A 20907-nucleotide genomic window follows, 5' to 3' on the forward strand; every position below is an offset into this window, starting at 1 on the left:
CTCACAGAGATAAGAAGAGGAGGCAGCGCCCTAATCCCGGAGAAATGGCCGCACCCCAGTGGTCTCGCAGAGTTGGGGAGGGAAGCCTTCGCCCCGCCTCCGCAGGAAGTGCCGCTCCCTGTGATCTCGTAGAACTAGGGAGCGAAAGCAGCGCCCTATTCCCGCAGGAAGGGCCGCTCCCCAGTGGTCTCGCAGAGCTAGGGAGAGAAGGCAGCGCCCTAATCCCGCAAGATGGGCCGCTACCCAGTGGTCTCTTAGAGCTAGGGAGAGGAGGCAGCCCCCAAATCCCGCAGGAATGGCTGCTCCCCAGTGGTCTCGCATAGTTAGGGAGAGAAGGCAGAGCCCTAATCCCGCAGGAACGTCGGTTCCCCAGTGGTCTCGCAGAGCTAGGGAGAGAAGGCAGTCCCCTAATCCCGCAGGAAGGGCCTCTCCCCAGTGGTCTCGCAGAGCTAGGGAGAGGAGGCAGCGCCCTAATCCCGCAGGAAGGGCTGCTCCCCAGTGGTCTCTCAGAGCTAGGGAGAGAAGGCAGCGCCCTAATCCCGCAGGAAGGGCTGCTCCCCAGTGGTCTCGCAGAGGTAGAAAAAGGAAGCAGTGCCCTAATCCCGCAGGAAGGGCCTCTAACCAGTGGTCTCGCAGAGCTAGGGAGAGGAAGGCAGCGCCCTAATCCCGCAGGAAGGGCCGCTCCCCAGTGGTCTCGCAGAGCTAGGGAGAGGAGGCAGCGCCCTAATCCCGCAGGAAGGGCCGCTCCCCAGTGGTCTCGCAGAGCTAGGGAGAGGAAGGCAGCGCCCTAATCCCGCAGGAAGGGCCGCTCCCCAGTGGTCCTCGCAGAGCTAGGGAGAGAAGGCCAGCGCCCTATCCCCACAGGAACGGCTGCTTCCCAGTGGTCTCGCAGAGCTGGGAGAGAGGAAGCAGCACCCTAGCCCCGCAGGAAGGGCCGCTCCCCAGTGGTCTCACAGAGCTAGGAAGAGAAGGCAGCGCCCTAATCCCGCAGGAAGGGCTGCTCCCCAGTGGTCTCGCAGAGCTAGGGAGAGAAGGCAGCCCCTAATCCCGCAGGAATGGTCCGCTCCCCAGTGGTCTCGCAGAGCTAGGGAGAGAAGGCAGCGCCCTAATCCCGCAGGAAGGGCCGCTCCCCAGTGGTCTCGCAGAGCTAGGGAGAGAAGGCAGCGCCCTAATCCCGCAGGAAGGGCCGCTCCCCAGTGGTCTCGCAGAGCTAGGGAGAGGAGGCAGCGCCCTAATCCCGCAGGAAGGGCCGCTCCCCAGTGGTCTCGCAGAGCTAGGGAGAGAAGGCAGCGCCCTAATCCCGCAGGAAGGGCCGCTCCCCAGTGGTCTCGCAGAGCTAGGGAGAGAAGGCAGCGCCCTAATCCCGCAGGAAGGGCCGCTCCCCAGTGGTCTCGCAGAGCTAGGGAGAGAAGGCAGCGCCCTAATCCCGCAGGAAGGGCCGCTCCCCAGTGGTCTCGCAGAGCTAGGGAGAGAAGGCAGCGCCCTAATCCCGCAGGAAGGGCCGCTCCCCAGTGGTCTCGCAGAGCTAGGGAGTGAGGGCAGCGCCCTAATCCCGCAGGAAGGGCCGCTCCCCAGTGGTCTCGCAGAGCTAGGGAGAGAAGGCAGCGCCCTAATCCCGCAGGAAGGGCCGCTCCCCAGTGGACTCGCAGAGCTAGGGAGAGAAGGCAGCGCCCTAATACCGCAGTAAAGGCCGCTCCCCAGTGGTCTCGCAGAGCTTGGGAGAGAAGGCAGCGCCCTAATCCCGCAGGAAGGGCCGCTCCCCAGTGGTCTCGCATTCCTAGGGATAGGAGGAAGCACCCTTATCCCGCAGGAACGGCCGCTCCCCAGTGGTCTCGCAGAGCTAGGGAGAGAAGGAAGCGCCCCTAATCCGCAGGAAAGGCCGGTCCCCAGTGGTCTCGCAAAGCGAGGGAAGAGAAGGCACCCGCCCTAATCCTCAGGAATGGCCGCTCCCCAGTGTTCTCGCAGAGATAGGAAGAGAAGGTAGCGCCTAAATCCCGCAGGAAGGGCGCTCCTCAGTGGTCTCGCAGACCAGGAGAGAAGGCAGCGCCCAAATCCCGCAGGAAGGTGCGCTCCCCAGTGGCCTCGCAGGGCTAGAAAGAGAAGGCAGCGCCCTAATCCCGCAGGAAGGGCCGCTCCCCAGTGGTCTCGCAGAGCTAGGGAGAGGAGGTAGCCCCCTAATCCCGCAGGAAAGGCCGCTCCCCAGTGGTCTCGCAGAGATACGGAGAGAAGGCAGTGCCCTATTCCTGCAGGAACGGCCGGTCCCCAGTGGTCTCGCAGAGCTAGGGAGAGAAGGAAGCACCCTAATCCAGCAGGAACGGTCGCTCACCAGTGGTCTCGTAGAGCTAGGAAGAGAAGGCAGCGCCCTAATCCCTCAGGAACGGTCGCTCCCCAGTGGTCTCGCAGAGCTAGGGAGAGAAGGTAACGCCGTAATCCCGCAGGAACGGTCGCTCCCCAGTGGTCTCACAGAGCTAGGGAGAGAAGGCAGCGCCCTAATCCCGCAGGAGGAGAAGCTCCACAGTGGTATCGCAGAGATAGGAAGAGGAGGCAGCACCCGAATCCAGCAGAAACGGACGCGCTCCTCAGTGGTCTCGCAGATCTGGGGAGGGAAGCCAGCGCCCCGCCGCCGCAGGAAGGGCCGCTCCCTGTGGTCTCGTAGAGCTAGGAAGAGAAGGCAGCGCCCTATTCCCGCAGGAAGGGCCGCTCCCCAGAGGTCTCGCAGGGCTAAGGAGAGAAGGCAGCACCCTAATGCAGCAGTAAGTGCCGCTCCCTAGTGGTCTCGCAGAGCTAGGAAGAGAAGGCAGCGCTCTAAACCCTCTTGAAGGGCTGCTACCCAATGGTCTCGCAGAGCTAGGGAGAGGAGGCGGCGCCATAATCCCGCAGGAAGGTCCGCTCCCCAGTGGTCTCGCAGAGCTAAGAAGAGAAGGAAGCGCACTAATCCCGCAGGAAGAGTTGCTTCCCAATGGTCTCGCAGAGCTAGTTAGAGGAGGCAGAGCCCTAATCCAGCAGGAATGGTCGTTCCTCAGTTGTCTCGCAGAGCTAGGGAGAGAAGGCAGCGCCATAATCCCGCAGGAGGGGCCGCTCCCCAGTGGTCTCGCAGAGCTAGGGAGAGGAGGCAGCGCCATAATTCCGCAGGAAGGGCCGCTCCCCAGTGGTCTCGCAGAGCTAGGGAGAGGAGGCAGCGCCCTAATCCCGCAGGAAGGGCCGCTCCCCAGTGGTTTCGCAGAGCTAGGGAGAGGAGGCAGCGCCGTAATCCCGCAGGAAGCTCCTCTCCCCAGTGGTCTCGCAGAGCTACGGAGAGAAGGCAGCACCCTAATCCCGCAGGAATGGTCGCTCCTCAGTGGTCTCGCAGAGCTAGGGAGAGAAGGCAGCGCCATAATACAGCCGGAAGGGCTGCTCCCCAAACGCCTGGCAGAGCTGGGGAGGGAAGCTAGCGCCCCGACCCTGCAGGAAGGGCTGCTCCCCAGTGGTCTCGCAAAGCTAGGGAGAGAAGGCAGCGCCTAATCCCGCAGGATGGGCCGCTCCCCAGTGGTCTCGCAGAGCGAGGGAGGGAAAGCGGCTCCCTAATCCCGCAGGAACGGCCGCTCCCCAGTGGTCTCGCAGAGTTAAGGAGAGGAGGCAGCGCCCTAATCCCGCAGGAAGGGCCGCTCCCCAGTGGTCTCGCAGAGCTAGGGAGAGAAGGCAGCGCCCTAATCCCGCAGGAAGGGCCGCTCCCCAGTGGTCTCGCAGAGCTAGGGAGAGAAGGCAGCGCCCTAATCCCGCAGGAAGGGCCGCTCCCCAGTGGTCTCGCAGAGCTAGGGAGAGAAGGCAGCGCCCTAATCCCGCAGGAAGGGCCGCTCCCCAGTGGTCTCGCAGAGCTAGGGAGAGAAGGCAGCGCCCTAATCCCGCAGGAAGGGCCGCTCCCCAGTGGTCTCGCAGAGCTAGGGAGAGAAGGCAGCGCCCTAATCCCGCAGGAAGGGCCGCTCCCCAGTGGTCTCGCAGAGCTAGGGAGAGAAGGCAGCGCCCTAATCCCGCAGGAAGGGCCGCTCCCCAGTGGTCTCGCAGAGCTAGGGAGAGAAGGCAGCGCCCTAATCCCGCAGGAAGGGCCGCTCCCCAGTGGTCTCGCAGAGCTAGGGAGAGAAGGCAGCGCCCTAATCCCGCAGGAAGCTCCTCTCCCCAGTGGTGTCGCAGTCCTAGGGAGAGAAGGCAGCACCCTAATCCCGCAGGAATGGTCGCTCCTCAGTGGTCTCGCAGAGCTAGGGAGAGAAGGCAGCGCCATAATACCGCTGGAAGGGCTGCTCCACAAACGCCTGGCAGAGCTGGGGAGGGAAGCCAGCGCCCCACCCTTGAAGGAAGGGCCGCTCCCCAGTGGTCTCGCAGAGCTAGGGAGAGAAGGCAGCGACCTAATCCCGCAGGATGGACCGCTCCCCAGTGGTCTCGCAGAGCTAGGGAGAGGGGTCAGCGCCCTTATCATGCAGGAACGGCTGCTCCCCAGTGGTCTCGCAGAGCTGGGGAGGGAAACCAGTGCCCCGACCCCGCAGGAAGAGCATCTCCCCTGTGGTCTTGTAGAGCTAGGGGGAGAAGGCAGCGCTCTATTCCCGCAGGAAGGGCCGCTCCCCAGTGCTCTGGCAGAGCTAAAGAGAGGAGGCAGCGCCCTAATCCCGCATGAACGGCCGCTGCCCTGTGGTCTCGCAGAGCTAGGGAGAGGAGGTAGCTCCCTAATCCCGCAGGAAAGTCCGCTCCCCAGTGGTCTCGCAGAGCTAGGGAGAGAAGGCAGCGCCCTAATCCCGCAGGAATGTCTGTTCCCCAGTGGTCTCGCAGAGCTAGGTAGAGAAGGTAGCGCCCTAATCGCGCAGGAACGGCCGCTCCAAAGTGGTCTCGCAGAGCTAGGGAGAGGAGGCACCGCTATAATCCCGCAGGAAGAGCCGCTTCACAGTAGTCTCGCAGAGATAAGAAGAGGAGGCAGCGCCCTAATCCCGGATAAACGGCCGCACCCCAGTTGTCTCGCAGACCTAGGGAGAGAAGGTAACGCCGTAATCCCTCAGGAACGGCCGCTCCCCAGTGGTCTCGCAGAGCTAGGGAGAGAAGGTAACGCCGTAATCCGGCAGGAAAGGCCTCTCCCCAGTGGTCTCGCAGAGCTAGGGAGAGAAGGCAGCGCCCTATTCCCGCAGGAACGGCCGCTCTCCAGTGGTCTCGCAAAGCTAGGGAGAGGAGGCAGCACCCTAATCCAGCAGGAAGAGCTGATCCCCAGGCCCCTGGCAGAGCTGGGGAGGGAACCCAGCGCCCCACCCCCGCAGTAACGGCCGCTCCCCAGTGGTCTCGCAGAGATGGAGAGGGAAGCCAGCACCCCGCCCACGCAGGAAAGGCCGCTCCCCAGTGGTCTCGCAGAGCTAGGGAGAGAAGGCAGCGCCCTAATCCCGCAGGAACGGCTGCTCCCCAGTGGTCTCGTAGAGCTAGGGAGAGAAGGCAGCGCCCTAATCCCGCGGGAACGGCTGCTCCCCAGTGGTCTCTCAGAGCTAGAAAAAGGAGGCAGCGCTCTAATCCCACAGGATGAGCCGTTCCCCAGTGGTCTCGCATTGCTAGGGATAGGAGGAAGCACCCTAATCACGCAGGATCGGCCGCTCCCCAGTGGTCTCGCAGAGCTAGGGAGAGGAGGTAGCCTCCTAATCCCGCAGGAAAGGCCGCTCCCCAGTGGTCTCGCAGAGATACGGAGAGAAGGCAGTGCCCTATTCCTGCAGGAACGGCCGGTCCCCAGTGGTCTCGCAGAGCTAGGGAGAGAAGGAAGCACCCTAATCCAGCAGGAACGGTCGCTCCCCACTGGTCTCACAGAGCTAGGGAGAGAAGGCAGCGCCCTAGTCCCGCAGGAGGAGAAGCTCCACAGTGGTATCGCAGAGATAGGAAGAGGAGGCAGCACCCGAATCCAGCAGGAACGGCCGCTCCTCAGTGGTCTCGCAGATCTGGGGAGGGAAGCCAGCGCCCCGCCGCCGCAGGAAGGGCCGTTCAACAGTGGTCTCGCAGAGCTAGGGAGAGATATCGGCGTCCTAATCCCGCAGGAAAGGCTGCACCCCAGTGGACTCGCAGAGCTAGGGAGAGAAGGCAGCGCCCTAATACCGCAGTAAAGGCCGCTCCCCAGTGGTCTCGCAGAGCTTGGGAGAGAAGGCAGCGCCCTAATCCCGCATGAACGACCGCTCCCCTGTAGTCTCGCAGAGCAAGGGAGAGGATTAAGCTCCCTAATCCCACAAGAAAGGCCGCTCCCCAGTGGTCTCGCAGAGATAGGGAGAGAAGGCAGCGCGCTAATCCAGCAGGAAGAGCCGCTCCACAGTGGTCTCGCAGAGATAAGAAGAGGAGGCAGCGCCATAATCCCGGAGAAACGGCCGCACCCTAGTTGTCTCGCACAGTTGGGGAGGGAAGACAGCGCCCCGCCTCCACAGGAAGGGCCGCTCCCTGTGGTCTCGTAGAGCTAGGAAGAGAAGGCAGCGCCCTATTCCCGCAGGAAGGGCCGCTCCCCAGAGGTCTCGCAGGGCTAAGGAGAGAAGGCAGCACCCTAATGCAGCAGTAAGTGCCGCTCTCTAGTGGTCTCGCAGAGCTAGGGAGAGAAGGCAGCGCTCTAAACCCTCTTGAAGGGCTGCTACCCAATGGTCTCGCAGAGCTAGGGAGAGGAGGCGGCGCCATAATCCCGCAGGAAGGTCCGCTCCCCAGTGGTCTCGCAGAGCTAAGAAGAGAAGGAAGCGCACTAATCCCGCAGGAAGAGTTGCTTCCCAATGGTCTCGCAGAGCTAGTTAGAGGAGGCAGAGCCCTAATCCCGCAGGAATGGTCGTTCCTCAGTTGTCTCGCAGAGCTAGGGAGGGAAGGCAGCGCCATAATACCGCCGGAAGGGCTGCTCCCCAAACGCCTGGCAGAGCTGGGGAGGGAAGCCAGCGAACCGCCCTTGCAGGATGGGCCGCTCCCCAGTGGTCTCGCAGAGGTAGGGAGAGAAGGCAGCGCCCTAATCCCGCAGGAGGGGCCGCTCCCCAGTGGTCTCGCAGAGCTAGGGAGAGGAGGCAGCGCCATAATTCCGCAGGAAGGGCCGCTCCCCAGTGGTCTCGCAGAGCTAGGGAGAGGAGGCAGCGCCCTAATCCCGCAGGAAGGGCCGCTCCCCAGTGGTTTCGCAGAGCTAGGGAGAGGAGGCAGCGCCGTAATCCAGCAGGAAGCTCCTCTCCCCAGTGGTCTCGCAGAGCTAGGGAGGGAAGGCAGCACAATAATCCCGCAGGAAGGGTCGCTCCTCAGTGGTCTCGCAGAGCTAGGGAGAGAAGGCAGCGCCATAATACAGCCGGAAGGGCTGCTCCCCAAACGCCTGGCAGAGCTGGGGAGTGAAGCTAGCGCCCCGACCCTGCAGGAAGGGCCGCTCCCCAGTGGTCTCGCAAAGCTAGGGAGAGAAGGCAGCGCCTAATCCCGCAGGAAGCACCTCTCCCCAGTGGTCTCGCAGAGCTAGGGAGAGAAGGCAGCACCCTAATCCCGCAGGAATGGTCGCTCTCCCCAGTGGTCTCGCAGAGCTAGGGAGAGAAGGCAGCACCCTAATCCCGCAGGAATGGTCGCTCCTCAGTGGTCTCGCAGAGCTAGGGAGAGAAGGCAGCGCCCTAATCCCGCAGGATGGGCTGCTCCCCAAGTGGTCTCGCAGAGCTAGGGAGAGAAGGCAGCGCCCTAATCCCGCTGGAAAGGCTGCTCCCTAGTGGTCTCGCAGAGCTGCAGAGAGGAGGCAGCGCCCTAATCCCGCAGGAAGGGCCGCTCCCCAGTGGTTTCGCAGAGATGGGGAGAAAAGGCAGCGCCCTAATCCCGCAGGAAGGGCCGCTTCAACTCGTCTAGCAGAGCTAGGGAGAGGAGGTAGCGCCCTATTCCCGCAGGAAGGGCCGCTCCCCAGTGGTCTCGCAGAGATGGGGAGAAAAGGCAGCGCCCTATTCCCGCAGTAAGGGCCGCTCTCCAGTGGTCTCGCAGAGATGGGGAGAAAAGGCAGTGCCCTATTCCCGCAGTAAGGGCCGCTCTCCAGTGGTCTCGCAGAGCTAGGGAGAGAAGGCAGCGCCCTAATCCAGCAGGGCGGGCCGCTACCCAGTGGTCTCTTAGAGCTAGTGAGAGGAGGCAGCGCCCTAATCCCGCAGTAAGGGCTGCTCCTCAGTGGTCTCGCATAGTTAGGTAGAGAAGGCAGCGCTCTAAGTCCGCAGGAACGGCTGTTCCCCAGAGGTCTCGCAGAGCTAGGGAGAGAAGGTAGTCCCCTAATCCCGCAGGAAAGGCTGCATCCCAGTGGACTCGCAGAGCTAGGGATAGAAGTCAGAGCCCTAATCCCGCAGGAATATTCTCTCCCCAGTGGTCTGGCAAAGCTAGGGAGAGAAGGCAGCGACCTAATCCCGCAGGATGGGCCGCTCCCCAGTGGTCTCGAAGAGCTAGGGAGAGGAGGCAGCGCCCTAATCCCGCAGGAAGAGCTGCTCCCCAGTGGTCTCGGAGAGCTAGAAAGAGGAGGCAGCGCCCTAATCCCGCAGGAAGGGCCGCTCCCCAGTCATCTCGCAGAGCTAGGGAGAGAAGGCAGCGCCCCGCCCCCGCAGGAATGGCCGCTCCCCTGTGGTCTCGCAGAGCCAGGGAGAGAAGGCGGTGTCCTAATCCCGCAGGTAAGGCTGCACCCCAGTGTACTCGCAGCGCTAGGGAGAGAAGGCAGCGCCCTAATCCCGCAGGAAGCGCTGCTCCCCAATGGTCTCGCAGAGCTAGGGAGAGGAGTCAACGCCCTAATCCCGCAGGATGGGCCGCTCCCCAGTGGTCTCTCAGAGCTAGGGAGAGAAGGCAGCGCCCTAATCCCGCAGGAATGTCCGTTCCCCAGTGGTCTCGCAGAGCTAGGTAGAGAAGGTAGCGTCCTAATCCCGCAGGAACGGCCGCTCCCAAGTGGTCTCGCATAGTTAAGGAGAGAAGGCAGAGCCCTAATCCCGCAGGAACGTCCGTTCCCCAGTGGTCTCGCAGAGCTAGGGAGTTAAGGCAGTCCCCTAATCCCGCAGGAAGGGCCGCTCCACAGTGGTCTCACAGAGATAAGAAGAGGAGGCAGCGCCCTAATCCCGCATGAAGGGCTGCTCCCCAGCGGTCTCGCAGGGCAAGGAAGAGGAGGCGGTGCCCTAATCCCGCAGGAAGTGATGCCCCCAAGTGGTCTCACAGAGCTAGGGAGAGAAGGCAGCGCCCCAATCCCGCAGGAACAACGTTCCCCAGTGGTCTCGCAGAGCTAGGGAGAGGAGGCATCGCCCTAATCCCGCAGGAAGGGCCGCTCCCCAGTGGTCTCGCAGAGCTAGGGAGAGGAGGCAGCGCCCTAATCCCGCAGGAACAGCCGCTCCCCAGTGGTCTCGCAGAGTTGGGGAGGGAAGCCAGCGCCCCGCCCCCGCAAGAAGGGCATCTCCCCTGTGGTATCGTAGAGCTAGGGGGAGAAGGCAGCGCCCTATTCCCGCAGGAAGGACTGCTCCCCAGTGGTCTCGCAGGGCTAAGGAGAGAAGGCAGCACCCTAATGCCGCAGTAAGGGCCGCTCCCCAGTGGTCTCCCAGTGCTAGGAAGAGGAGGCGGCGCCCTAATCCCGCAGGAAGGACTGGTCCCAAGTGGACTCGCAGAGCTAGTCAGAGAAGGCAGCGCCCTAATCCCGCAGGAACGGCGTTCCCCAGTGTTCTCGCAGAGCTAGGGAGAGAAGACAGCGCCCTAATCCCGCAGGAAGAGCTGCTCCCCAATGGTCTCGTAGAGCTAGGGAGAGGAGGCAGCGCCCTAATCCCGCAGAAAGGACCGCTTCCCAGTGGTCTCGCAGAGCTACGGAGAGGAGACAGCGCCCTAATCCTGCAGGTAGTGCCGCTCCCCAGTGGTCTCTTAGAGGTAGGGAGAGCAGGCAGCGCCCTAATCTCGCAGGATGGGCCGCTCCCCAGTGGTCTCGCAGAGCTTGGGAGAGGAGGCAGTGCCCTAATCACGCAGGAAGGGCCGCTCCCCAGTGGTCTCGCAGAGCTAGGGAGAGGAGACAGCGCCCTAATCCCGCAGGAAGAGCTGCTCCCCAATGGTCTCGCAGAGCTAGGGAGAGGAGGCAGCACCCTAATCCCGCAGAAAGGACCGCTTCCCAGTGGTCTCGCAGAGCTACGGAGAGGAGGCAGTGCCCTATTCCCACAGGAACGGCCGCTCCCCAGTGGTCTCGCAGAGCTAGGGAGAGAAGGCAGCTCTGCTCCCCGGCTCTTCTCGGGCTCCTGCTCTCTCCTTAGCTCTGCCCAACTCTCACCCAGGCAGTTCCAGCTCACATGGAGGATGGGACCCCCTTGCTTGGTGACTCTCTTATTACACTGTCTGGCCTGTCAGTGCAGCTAACTTGGAGCTTTGGCCTCTCCCCATTGTCCCTGGGGACTGTCAGTCTCAGGGTCCTGATTTCCCATTGATCCTTCCCCCTTCTGTTGGTGCTGGGAACTATCCAACCAACCCCCCCAGACACACACACACACTAAGTTTTAGTAAAGGGCCAAGAGCCCCCTTACACAAGCAGCCCCATGAGGGTCACCGATGTGCAGAGAAGGCAGCACAAGCTGCTCCCATGGTGTAATGGGCAGCACTCAGGACTCTGAATCCTGTAATCTGAGTTCAAATCTCAGTGGGACCTTGTGTTGGCTTGTGGTCATAGGCGGCAGGTTATATACATTTGTGGTGCTCGTGCTCCAGGAACATTCAGGGCTGGGGGCCCTGCTCCAGCAATATTTGGAGTTGGGTCTCTTCCCCTGGCCCCTGCATGGCAACCCTCCCCTCTGTTGTGGTGCATCCCTGCCTGACAAAAAGCAGCATGTGCCTGTCCCCTGCCTGCTCCTGCTGTTGGAGTAGAGGGATTCTGGGCAGAACTGCAGCCCCAGAGTCCTAGTGCAGGCTGCCCTCAGCCTCTCCAACACCCCCAACCCTGAGCTCCCTCTGAACCCTGATTCTCTGCCCCAGTCCTGAGCCCCCTCCTGCATCATGAAACCCTCATCCTCAGCCCTACGCTCCCTCCCAGAGGGTGCACTCCTTCCCACCCCCAGAGCCTGCACCTCTCACCCCTTCCTACAACCCTGCTGGAGCCTGCACCCAGCACCCAAACTCCATCCTAAAGCCTGAATCCTGCACCCTAATCCCCCCCAAACCCCCTCCCAGAGCCTTAGGCAGGTGGGGGTGGAGTTTGGGGGCGGGTTCTGGGCACCACCAAAATTTCTTCAAACTTGCCACCCACCCATGCTTGTGGTAATGCCCCAGAGCTCAACTCCTCTGTCTCCAGCTGTGTAAGAGTGAATCTTTCCCCTCCTGCTGGGTGACTCACACCTCCGAGAGCCAGGTCTTTGGCAGGGATGGCCACAATGGGATAGGGCTCTAGAACTTGCTACCCTGATAGTTGGGATTCTTGCTGCTGCACCTGATGTTCACAAGCTTGGCCCTTGTGCTTCCTACCACACGTTTCCTCTGGCCCACATGGGGCTTGAAGAAAGGAGTGCCAGCTCTGGGATTAATAGTCAGGCCTTGGCAGGAGGGAGGAAGAGTCCCAGGCTGGAGCCCCACACACCTTCCCTCCTCCGGGCACCTAGAGCAGAGGCAGCCCAGCTCTGTCCGCTGGATACCTCAGCAGAGTAGGTGAGTTCATGTAAATACAGTCTGGTCCCAAAGCTTCCCCCCAACCCTGGTCATCAGTAGCTGCCAGGGGAGAGCTCATTCACACCTCGCTTACAAATCATCATTTGAAATTCTAAGGTTGGCCAACACTGCCGAAGCCAATGCACCGACATTGTCAGCAAACACAACAGCTGGGTGAGGAAATCCGGCTTTGTCCAGACTTTCCAAACCTATTTGACTTTCTCAGGTACAAGTAGTTTTCATACGTTGTATCTGCTTTTAAAGTGTGTGTTAACGTTTCAATTTCCATTCAAATTTGCAACCAATGACAACATTGGCAGCGCTGCATGTAACTACCTGACCACTGAGGGAGGGGGTGTTGGGGAAAATCGGGGAAGGGGGTGTACAGCCCCCTGGCTGGGGGGCATATAGGGAATGCCCAGTTTCACTGAATTGAGTCTCCTACTGCAGCACCTCAGTAGGTTACATCTGAGAGGAGCTGCAGCGTCTAGGCGGTGGGATGCCTGCGCCTTTAAGAGCCCAGCCCTGGGAAGTCCATGCTGAGAGGTGCTGCCTGTGGGAGGGGAAAAAAAAAGCCCTCTGCTCCCCCCACCCATGTTTGCAAACACTGGAGTCTCAGCCCACCGGGATAACTGTTCCCCCTCGGCCCCTGCCTGTGCCAGGGTTTAACCCTCTGGCAGCGACTCCCTCCAGGCTTAACTCCGACTCCTTCCCACCTCCCTGACTTTGCCTTCAGTCCCTCTCCTAACTCTGCCTCCAGCTGCTTGACCCCCGACCAGTCAATTTCCACCTCCTGCTCAGACCCTGGACACCTACTCCTCTGATTTGCCCTCCTTTGCCCCTTTTTAATCCCTGTAAAAAGTAGTCGATGCTGTGTCCCATTCTCTGGAGGGAGGGCTGGGCGCCTGGCCCCTGCCTGCGCAGTGCTCAAAGTGCCCCATGATCTTGTGGATGTTTGCTGAGTGCTGCAGGGTCACCCGAAGGGGGAGAGAGACGCGGTTAGGAGGTGATGCAGGCAAGGATGCCTCACCCAACACTGAGATGCAGCCACCTCTGGGGTGATTTACACAAGTCAGTAAATGAATATGGAACAAGAAACACATTGAAAGGATCGAGGCAGCTGCAGGAGGTGGAGAAAACCAGAAAAAGCAGTAGCCCTGGATCCCAGCCCTGTCCTCCCCCACTCTACCCCCTAATCTCTACTCCCCTTCCACATTTGAGGGGAGAACCCAGGAGTCCTGGTCCCCAGCCTTGCCCACCCCCATATTTTGATATGGCTCCATCCAACAGCTGCCTCCACAATTGCAGAGCAGTGCCATGGGGCACACTGAGGCCTGCCTGTTTGCACAGGATGGGCAATGCCAGTGCTCCAGGATGGGGAGAGATGATGCTAAGGGAGAAGCAAGCAGCAGACAGCTCCCATGACAGAGAAAGAAATGCTAGGGGGTGCTGTGCTGCAAGGAGTGAATGGGGTTGGCAGGGAATGGGAGGATCTTCCCTCACAGCAGGTGCGTCTGTCCCCCTCCCAATTCCTCCCCAGCCCTACCCCAGCCCAGGCTAATCCCAGCCCAGCTACCAGGATTAAATTTGGCCTGGATTCCCCAGCTGCTGGGGGTGGGGCGTGGGGCTGGGAAGAATAAGCCTCTACTCCTCCTTCCCCAGACACAGTTGCATGGGCACAGACCAAAGGAGCCTGCAGCACTGCTGCCTAGAGGAAACTGAGGCACCAGCCACTGACAGACACATCATGGCTCTCCTCATCCTCATCCTCTTTTCCATATACAACCTGGCCAGGGGAGGGGGGGTAAACTCGAGGCAGTTGCATAGTTAACCTGTGGAACTCCTTGCCAGAGGATGTTGTGAAGGGCAAGACTATAACAGGGTTCAAAAAAGAACTAGATAAGTTTATGGTGGATAGATCCATCAAGGGCTATTAGCCAGGGTGGGCAGGGATGGTGCCTGTAGCCTCTGTTTGCCCGAAGCTGGGAATGGGCAACAGGGGATGGATCGCTTGATGATTCCCTGCTCTGTTCATTCCCTCTGGGTCACCTGGCACTGGCCACTGTCAGAAGACAGGAGGATACTGGGCTAGGTGGACTTTGCGTCTGAACCAGTCTGGCCGCTCTTATGTCTCCCTTGGCGCAGCAGTGACACCCAGTGGGCAGTCAGAGTAATGCACAGAAGGTGTTTTCCTTGACGCAGCAGTGACACCCAGTGGCCAATCAGGGTAACACACAGAGCATGTTTCCCTTGGAGCAGCAGTGACACCTCGTGGTCATTCAGGGTAATGCACAGAAAGTGTTTCCATTGATACAGCAATGACACCCAGCGGTCAGGTGGTGTAATGCACAGCGTGTGTCTGCCTTCTAGGAGCAGTGACACCCACGGAACAGTCACGGTAAGGCACAGAGTGTATTTCTAACCAAGCTGGGTAATGCACAGAGCATGTTTCCCATGGAGCAGCAGTGACACCCAGTGACCAGCAGGAGTGGCATCAGACTCTTCTCGTTTGGTGGGAGACGGAGGTGGGTAGACAAAAAAAATTGAGGGGCTGTGCCCCCCCATCACCTGGCCTCTCCCGTGCCTCTGCTCCTTCTCAGTTAAAGGCCAGGCTCATCTCCTCTCCCACTGGCCAGGGTTTACAGCAATACAACCTTTATTAAAATAAAATAGTGAACAGTTTACTTTCAATAAGCTAAAACTGTCCAAATTTTAGTATTAAATCCAAAGTTCTTAAAGATCCCATCAACAACCAAAACCTAAATGAAAATTTGAAACCAAAAACAATGCTTAATTTAAAACCCAAACATTAAGAAAAACTTTGTTTTTAAAAATAAAAACTAACAAATGCCATAAATTAATAATTTCAAGGCTTTATCAAAAAGGTGTGCTACAGCAGGATGATAAAATAACATCAAATAAATAAGCCTGAACTCTAAAACCTCCTATAAAGGAATTGAATCCTTGAATACTGGCCAAATCTGTATAAAATATGCAGAAGTATGTCAAAACTGGTGTTGCAGGTCAGCCATTCGAATCCAGCAAATGTCAATTAAAATCTCCATTCCAACTTAAAAAACCAAAACAACCCAATAAACCAAAACAGTCACCGCCTGAAACAAACCTGCACAGAAGCAAAATTAAACCTGTGCCAACATTGGAACAAATGATGTAAATGTCTAATTCTAACTTCTTGTTTCTTGCAGGAGGAAAGTGTTTTGCACCCCAGTAACCAGGCTATCACTGCAGCTTTCCTTTCACGAAATAAGATTTTTACCAAATATAAATTGCCCTCAAATTTCTCTAAGAGAAATTGAAATTGTATCTTTGCACTAATATCCCAAGTGTGCAAGTCCATCCCCTCAGAGCAGCCCCACACCCTGAGCCCAGGGGAGAATCCCAACTAGTTGGGCATTTGTAACCCTGGGGCCTGAAGCTGATGAGAGAAAGGGAAGTGAGCCATCTTGGAGCTTTCCGATACCACCTGCTGGGAGCACAGAGAATTGACTGAGCGACGTCCTGGCTGATTTTGACCTTGTTCTCCACCAGCAGGCTCCACTGGAGAGCTCGGGAGTGACATGACCATGGGAGCACCCTATGTACATATTAAAATCTGGCATTTGGGGGCCATTGGGGTGAAATGTGGGTACTTTTGGGGTTGGGTCCCACATGCGAAGGGATGTGGACAATTTGGAGAGGGTCCAGCGGCGGGCAATAGAAATGATTAGGAGGCTGGGGCACATGACTTACGAGACCCTACAGGCCATATCCTGTATGTTAAGCTAAGGCAAGGTTAGCATATCTATATTGTGACCTTTTACTAAGAAAGCAAAGTTGACCTGTATCTTGTTACTTAAATAGATAAGTACTCACGCCTGTCTAAGACCTTTACTTAGACCAATCGACAATGGAGAATGGCATAGGGTTTTTTTTTCAGTATTCTACCCACAGACTTAACAGGTACAACACAAGGGAACTTATGTGCATATGTACATGTCATCAACATGCACAAACATACTAGCCTGTGAAGTAAGCGTACCCTAACGTTTTGTGGGTGAGGAATGAAATTTGGACATAGGAGGAAGGATTTCCGGTACTTGTGCCCTATAAAAGAGGTAACCCACCTCACTAGAGCACTTCACTCTATCATTCTGACTTACTTCCTCCACTCTCTCTCTATGTACTAGCAGTAGGCTGTACTTGTTCTTAAACTTTAAGTTTCAAGGGAACTAGGCTAAGCTCCATTTCCGTAAGTTTTTATTCTTTGTTTATTAGGTTTTGATTTTAAGTTTAACTTAGTCAAGTAAACCCTAAGTAACAGTAGCTTTTTCTAAGCGCTGCATCTTTCACTCAAGAATTGAGAAACCTGAACTGCAAGGCTGGTTCTGTGTCTCTTACCACCAGGTTATCAAGGAATTGTGGTAAGAGACATTAACCAAAACTTTGTTGCATATAATGCCCTATGTATCTATTGAATAGCAGTAAAGCAACTGTAACTTTGTAACTCAATTAAATTAAATATAATGTAAGCTAATAAATTAAATTTTCATCATATTATCCAAATTAATATTATTAGTACACCCTAAATCAGGGTACATGGGACAGAGAGTTGGAGTGCAGGTGGATGAGGGCACTGGCCCTGGGAGTGCAGGCTCTAGGGTGGGGTTAGAATGAGAGGTTCAGGGTGCAGTAGAGGGCACGGGGTTAGGGCAGAGAATTGGGCTGTCAGGGCTCTGGAACAAGACCAGGAAAAAGAGAATTGAGGTGAAAGAGGGAGATCAGGCTAGAGCAGAAAGTGGTGGGGGAAAAAGAAGTTTGAGCTGTAGGTGGGAAGAAAAAACTCAACCCCCCTCTTATCAGGGCATCTAAGAACTAGATGAAAGACATCTCTCCCCCACTGCAATAGCAACTCCAGTGGGCCTGGGCTGAGGGGAGAACTCCTCTCCCCAGCAGCTCCAGCTGCTTTGGGCTACAGACATCTTGCCTCCACAGATCTGGTGTTCTTGAGCTGGGACAGGGGAGGGGCTCCTCTCCTCTCCATTTGGGACATGGCGGGATGAGAGATGTGACAGAGCTTTACGGGAAATCATTATTTGCCTGATTCATGTGCCAGTCCTAGTCTCTGCTGACCCAAACAAGCCATTTATCCTGCATGCTGATGCCAGTTTGGAGGGTTTGGGAGCAGTCTCGTACCAGGAAGTGGAAGGCAAATGTAAATCTGTAGCCTTTGCCAGCTGAGGACTGTCTGATAGCGAAACTTGCTATCCCATCCACCAGCTGCAGTTCTTGGGCTTGAAATGGGCCATCACTGAGAACTTTGGAGACTACTTGTGTGGTGCTCTGTTTCAGGTATGGACAGAGAACAATCCACTGACTTATGTGTTAACAAGGGCTAAGCTGGATGCTGCAGGGCAGAGATGGGTGGCTACTTTTGCTAGCTGTGACTTCAGCATTCAATACCAATGATTTGGTATAATAGGGAGTGTGATTTACCAGGAGCACCAATTCTTGGTTGTGGGGAGGATGTAAGCAGGGTCAGAATGAACTCTACCCTGACATCTGTTGGTGATGTGTTGTAAAAGTCTTTTGTTGCTGATGTGCATGGTCACACCCACCCCGCATTGCATGATGGGGGTGCTTGTCCAAATGGTCATTTCGGCTGCTGTGAGATCCCCAATCTCTTTCTTATTAGGGCAGGAGTAATAAAGTGTAGTTATCCTGGTGATATGAATCAAGGACAGTAGAACGGTCCTTAGCAGTTCATGCTTTTGGGAGTCACCCGAACCTACATATATCTCATTAGGCAAGGGACATGGGTTCCAAAGCATAGTGAAATGAAAAAATTTGAAAATGAATATTTAAAGTTAGTACTATGGTTCTTTCCTTAAGTTTCTTACTGCAAATTTTATGGCTTTTTTTCTTTTCTAGTTTAAAAAGAAAGCTTTTTGTGGTTGTAGTACAAGTTCAGTTCTATGCTACAGATCTAAGATCACTAATAGTTAAGTATAAGTTTTAGATGTACTTAGAGTGAGGGGTTCTGATCTCACTTACACACTGAAAGTTGTAAGCAACTTCACAGTTAGGTAAAATGCTCTTTTCCACTCTGACTGCATGGAAATTTTGCAGGTTGGACTCAGGGAATGCAGCTGGGGGGCAGGACTGTTGTGGCACATGCCCCATTTCTGCAACCAACATTTGCTACCTCACTCCATAATGCCACACACAGAGCGACCTTTTACCTTTTAGAATCAGAATATATCACAGAAGAGATCTAATAGCATAAGCTTAAGGTGAGTGACTGTAGCACTAACAGCAATTTTAAGAGATTCAAAAATGTCTCTGTCTTTACACACCAGGAACAGCAAAAAGGAAATCAACTAAAACAACCACAGACAGCTAAACACCCATTCTTACCTCCCACATGCTTTTGGCATTTGGAACCCATACCCCTTAATGGTGAGTACTTTTCAGGTGAGGGTGAAGCTGAAGGCTTAACTGAAAACAGTTTAAGAAGTGCTCCCGTCTCTGGCACTCAGCTATCCAGCTCCCAATGGGGTCCAAACCCCAAATAGATCCCTTTTACCCTGTAGAAGCTGTAATATCCTGTGACCAGGACAGCTGCCTAGCAGACTGCGCATCTGCCTGCCAGCGTGAGAGCGCATAAGGTGCTAATCCAGATAGTGGTGGCTGAGTGGCAGCGGTCATGAAAAACCAGCAGAATGGTGCAGCAAAAGTGTGCTGGGCCCATAACCCAGAGATTAATGGATCAAAGCCATCCTCTGCTACATGTGTGCTTGCTTCTTTTCCCTCAGGGCCTTCCAGCAAGGCAGTGACCAGCAGAGCACCAAGAGCCTAGGCCATGAGGCTACCTGGACTGAAGGCAAGAGGCAGGCCTGGGTATGGCGAGGGCCTCCTGTCCTGGAATGAGGCTGCAGTACTTCCTGGTCCCCTTTTCCCACCCACACTGGCAGGCAGCGTGTGCTGCGGGAGAACAGGAAGGAGGCTCTCGGGACACCAGGCAGTGCTGTGTGTGTGGCTGTCAGGGGAAAGAGCCTAGGCTCCTGACTCAAACTGCCATTGACTGGCGTGGCTCTGCACACCGTCAGCCAGGGCAGGCCAGGCTGCGGACGTGACTCAGGCGTGAGTAGCATGGCCGCGCTTTCCTGACAAGGCGTGAGGCAGGCCAAGAGCTTTGCACAGCCTACAGGGAAGTGGGAGGGAGGCGTCTTTGAGCCGGCGTGTCTCGTCTGCTTCTCCTTTGCCACTTGGGCGGAGGCGGGGAGAGAGCGAAATGTTCCTGGCTGAAAGTTTTTGTGCTCGGCCTTGAGGATTAAACCTGAGCCTCTGGAACAGCTGCTGGGAGATGGGTTTCTGAATGACATCCAGCCCGGTCTTCGGGCCACTAGCTGAACGCACTGAGGCCAAGAGGCAGCAAAATGGGACCTTTGAGGCTCCCCGCAGGCAGGGCCAGCTTTAGGAAGTGCGGGGCCCAATTCGAACATATTCGGCGGGGCCCCGGCAGGGATGACTAAAAAAAAAACCATGTAAATAAAAGCCTTTCATTTCTTAGCAGCCGGTTCCCTGTAAAAAGTTCTGATTTAAGGGATGTGCCACAGTATGTATTTTTTGTACCAATAGGGTTACCATACATCCATATTTTTAAAAATTTCTCCCAGATGGTCTATTTAAGAACCAAAAAGCTGGACATGTCCAGGAAAATACGGATGTATGTTAACCCTACCTAAAATTCTTTTTTAAAAAGATGGGCCTGAACTAGAAATGAGCTCCGTTTCACATGTGTGGGTCCCCGCCACTCCCTGGGGGTGTGCTAGGGTGACCAGATGTCCCGATTTTATAGAGACAGTCCCGATTTGGGGGGTCTTTTGCTTATATAGGATCCTATTACCCCCCACCCTGTTCCAATTTTTCACACTTGCTGTCTGGTCACCCTAAGGTGTGCACATGTGTGGGTCACAGCTGTTCACTGCCCCTCTCATTGCAGCGTGTGTGCAGGGTTACTGCCCTGGGAACTGCAGGGCACCAGTGGACATGGGGCTGGCTGGAGGCAGGGCAGGGGCTGACTGGAGGTAGTGTCTGGCTGCAAGCAGGGCAAGGCGTGCGGGGCTGGCTGCAGACAGGACAGGGGGTGCAGGACTGGCTGCAAATGGGCTGGCTGCAGGCAGGGCAGGGTGTGTGGGACTGGCTGCTGACAGGGGCTGGCAGCAGGCAGGGGGATGTGGGGTGGAGTGGGCTGGTTGGCTTCAGGCAGGGCCTCAGGGGAGTGCACAGGGGTTGGCAGGCCTGGAGACAGAGGAGTGTGGGACTGGCTGGCTTAAGGCAGGGGAGTGCGGCAAGGGTTGACTGGAGACAGGGCACGGGGTGCGGGGCTGGTGCAGGCAGGGCAGGGGGTGCAGCAGGGGCTGGCTGTGGGCAGGGGTGCGGGTACAGGGGGTACAGCCTACCCTGTACGGTAAGTGCCCCCTCCTCCACCAAGGTAGCAGCAGCAGCCCAGGGCTCGGGGGCTATTTAAAGGGCCTGGGGCTCCCCTGCTTCCACCGCCCCAGCCCTTTGAATAGCCGCGGGAGCCCTGGGGAAGTGGCGGGGCTCCGGGGGCTGTTTAAAGGGCCGGGGCGGTAGAAGCAAGGGGAGCCCCAGACTTTTTAAATAGCCCCCAAGTCTCCAGCAGTGGGGCTCTGGTGGCAATTTAAACAGCCTGAGGCTCCAGTCCCTGCTGGGAGCCCCAGGCCCTTTAAATTGCCCCCTGGGGAAGCTGGGCCACCCTAGTACAGTGCACCAGCAGGGCTTGGGTGCGGGGCCCGATTCAGGGGAATTGGTTGAATTGGCCTAAAGCCGGCCCTGCCCGCAGGAAAGCAAGGAAGTAGCACAGGCTTATCACTGTCCCTGGGTGGGCTTGAACCACCATCCTTTCAGTTAAGAGCCAAACGTGCTGACCCATTGCACCACAGAGACACAGACAGGCCAGGCTGTATGGAGCACAACAGTCAGGAATCAGCTCAGGGTCCGGTCTAGCACATGCATGCAGTGGTTGGACAAGCAACAGCAAGGAACTGGACTGGTGCGGAGTGAAAGATCTGTGGGAAGGAACCGAAAATAGTACTGGGGCTGCAGTACAGGGCTTGCATACACTTTCTTTGGCCTGTTTTGCTGGAAGAGTTAGCAGGGCAAGCTTGTTAGTCACAGGTAAGGGGGTGAGTTTATGCAAATTCTGGACTCTGGGACCACAGCTGGGGTGGGACAGGCACAACTTTTGTGGCACATGCACCCTCTCTACAACCAACCTTCGTTACTTCACTCCAT

The 20907-nt window shown here is 57.0% G+C and overlaps 2 non-coding genes across 2 annotated transcripts; one reads left to right on the forward strand and one right to left on the reverse strand.

Annotated features, from left to right (window-relative positions):
- The first annotated feature begins 10528 nt into the window (after nt 1-10528).
- TRNAQ-CUG (transfer RNA glutamine (anticodon CUG)) lies at nt 10529-10600 on the forward strand. The gene has a single exon. It is a non-coding gene; the product is annotated as a tRNA-Gln (tRNA).
- Nucleotides 10601-20485: 9885 nt separating this feature from the next.
- TRNAK-CUU (transfer RNA lysine (anticodon CUU)) lies at nt 20486-20559 on the reverse strand. Its single transcript has one exon. It is a non-coding gene; the product is annotated as a tRNA-Lys (tRNA).
- Nucleotides 20560-20907: the final 348 nt, after the last annotated feature.

This window comes from Gopherus flavomarginatus, unplaced genomic scaffold, assembly GCF_025201925.1.
Source record: "Gopherus flavomarginatus isolate rGopFla2 unplaced genomic scaffold, rGopFla2.mat.asm mat_scaffold_35_arrow_ctg1, whole genome shotgun sequence".
Lineage (NCBI taxonomy): Eukaryota > Metazoa > Chordata > Testudines > Testudinidae > Gopherus > Gopherus flavomarginatus.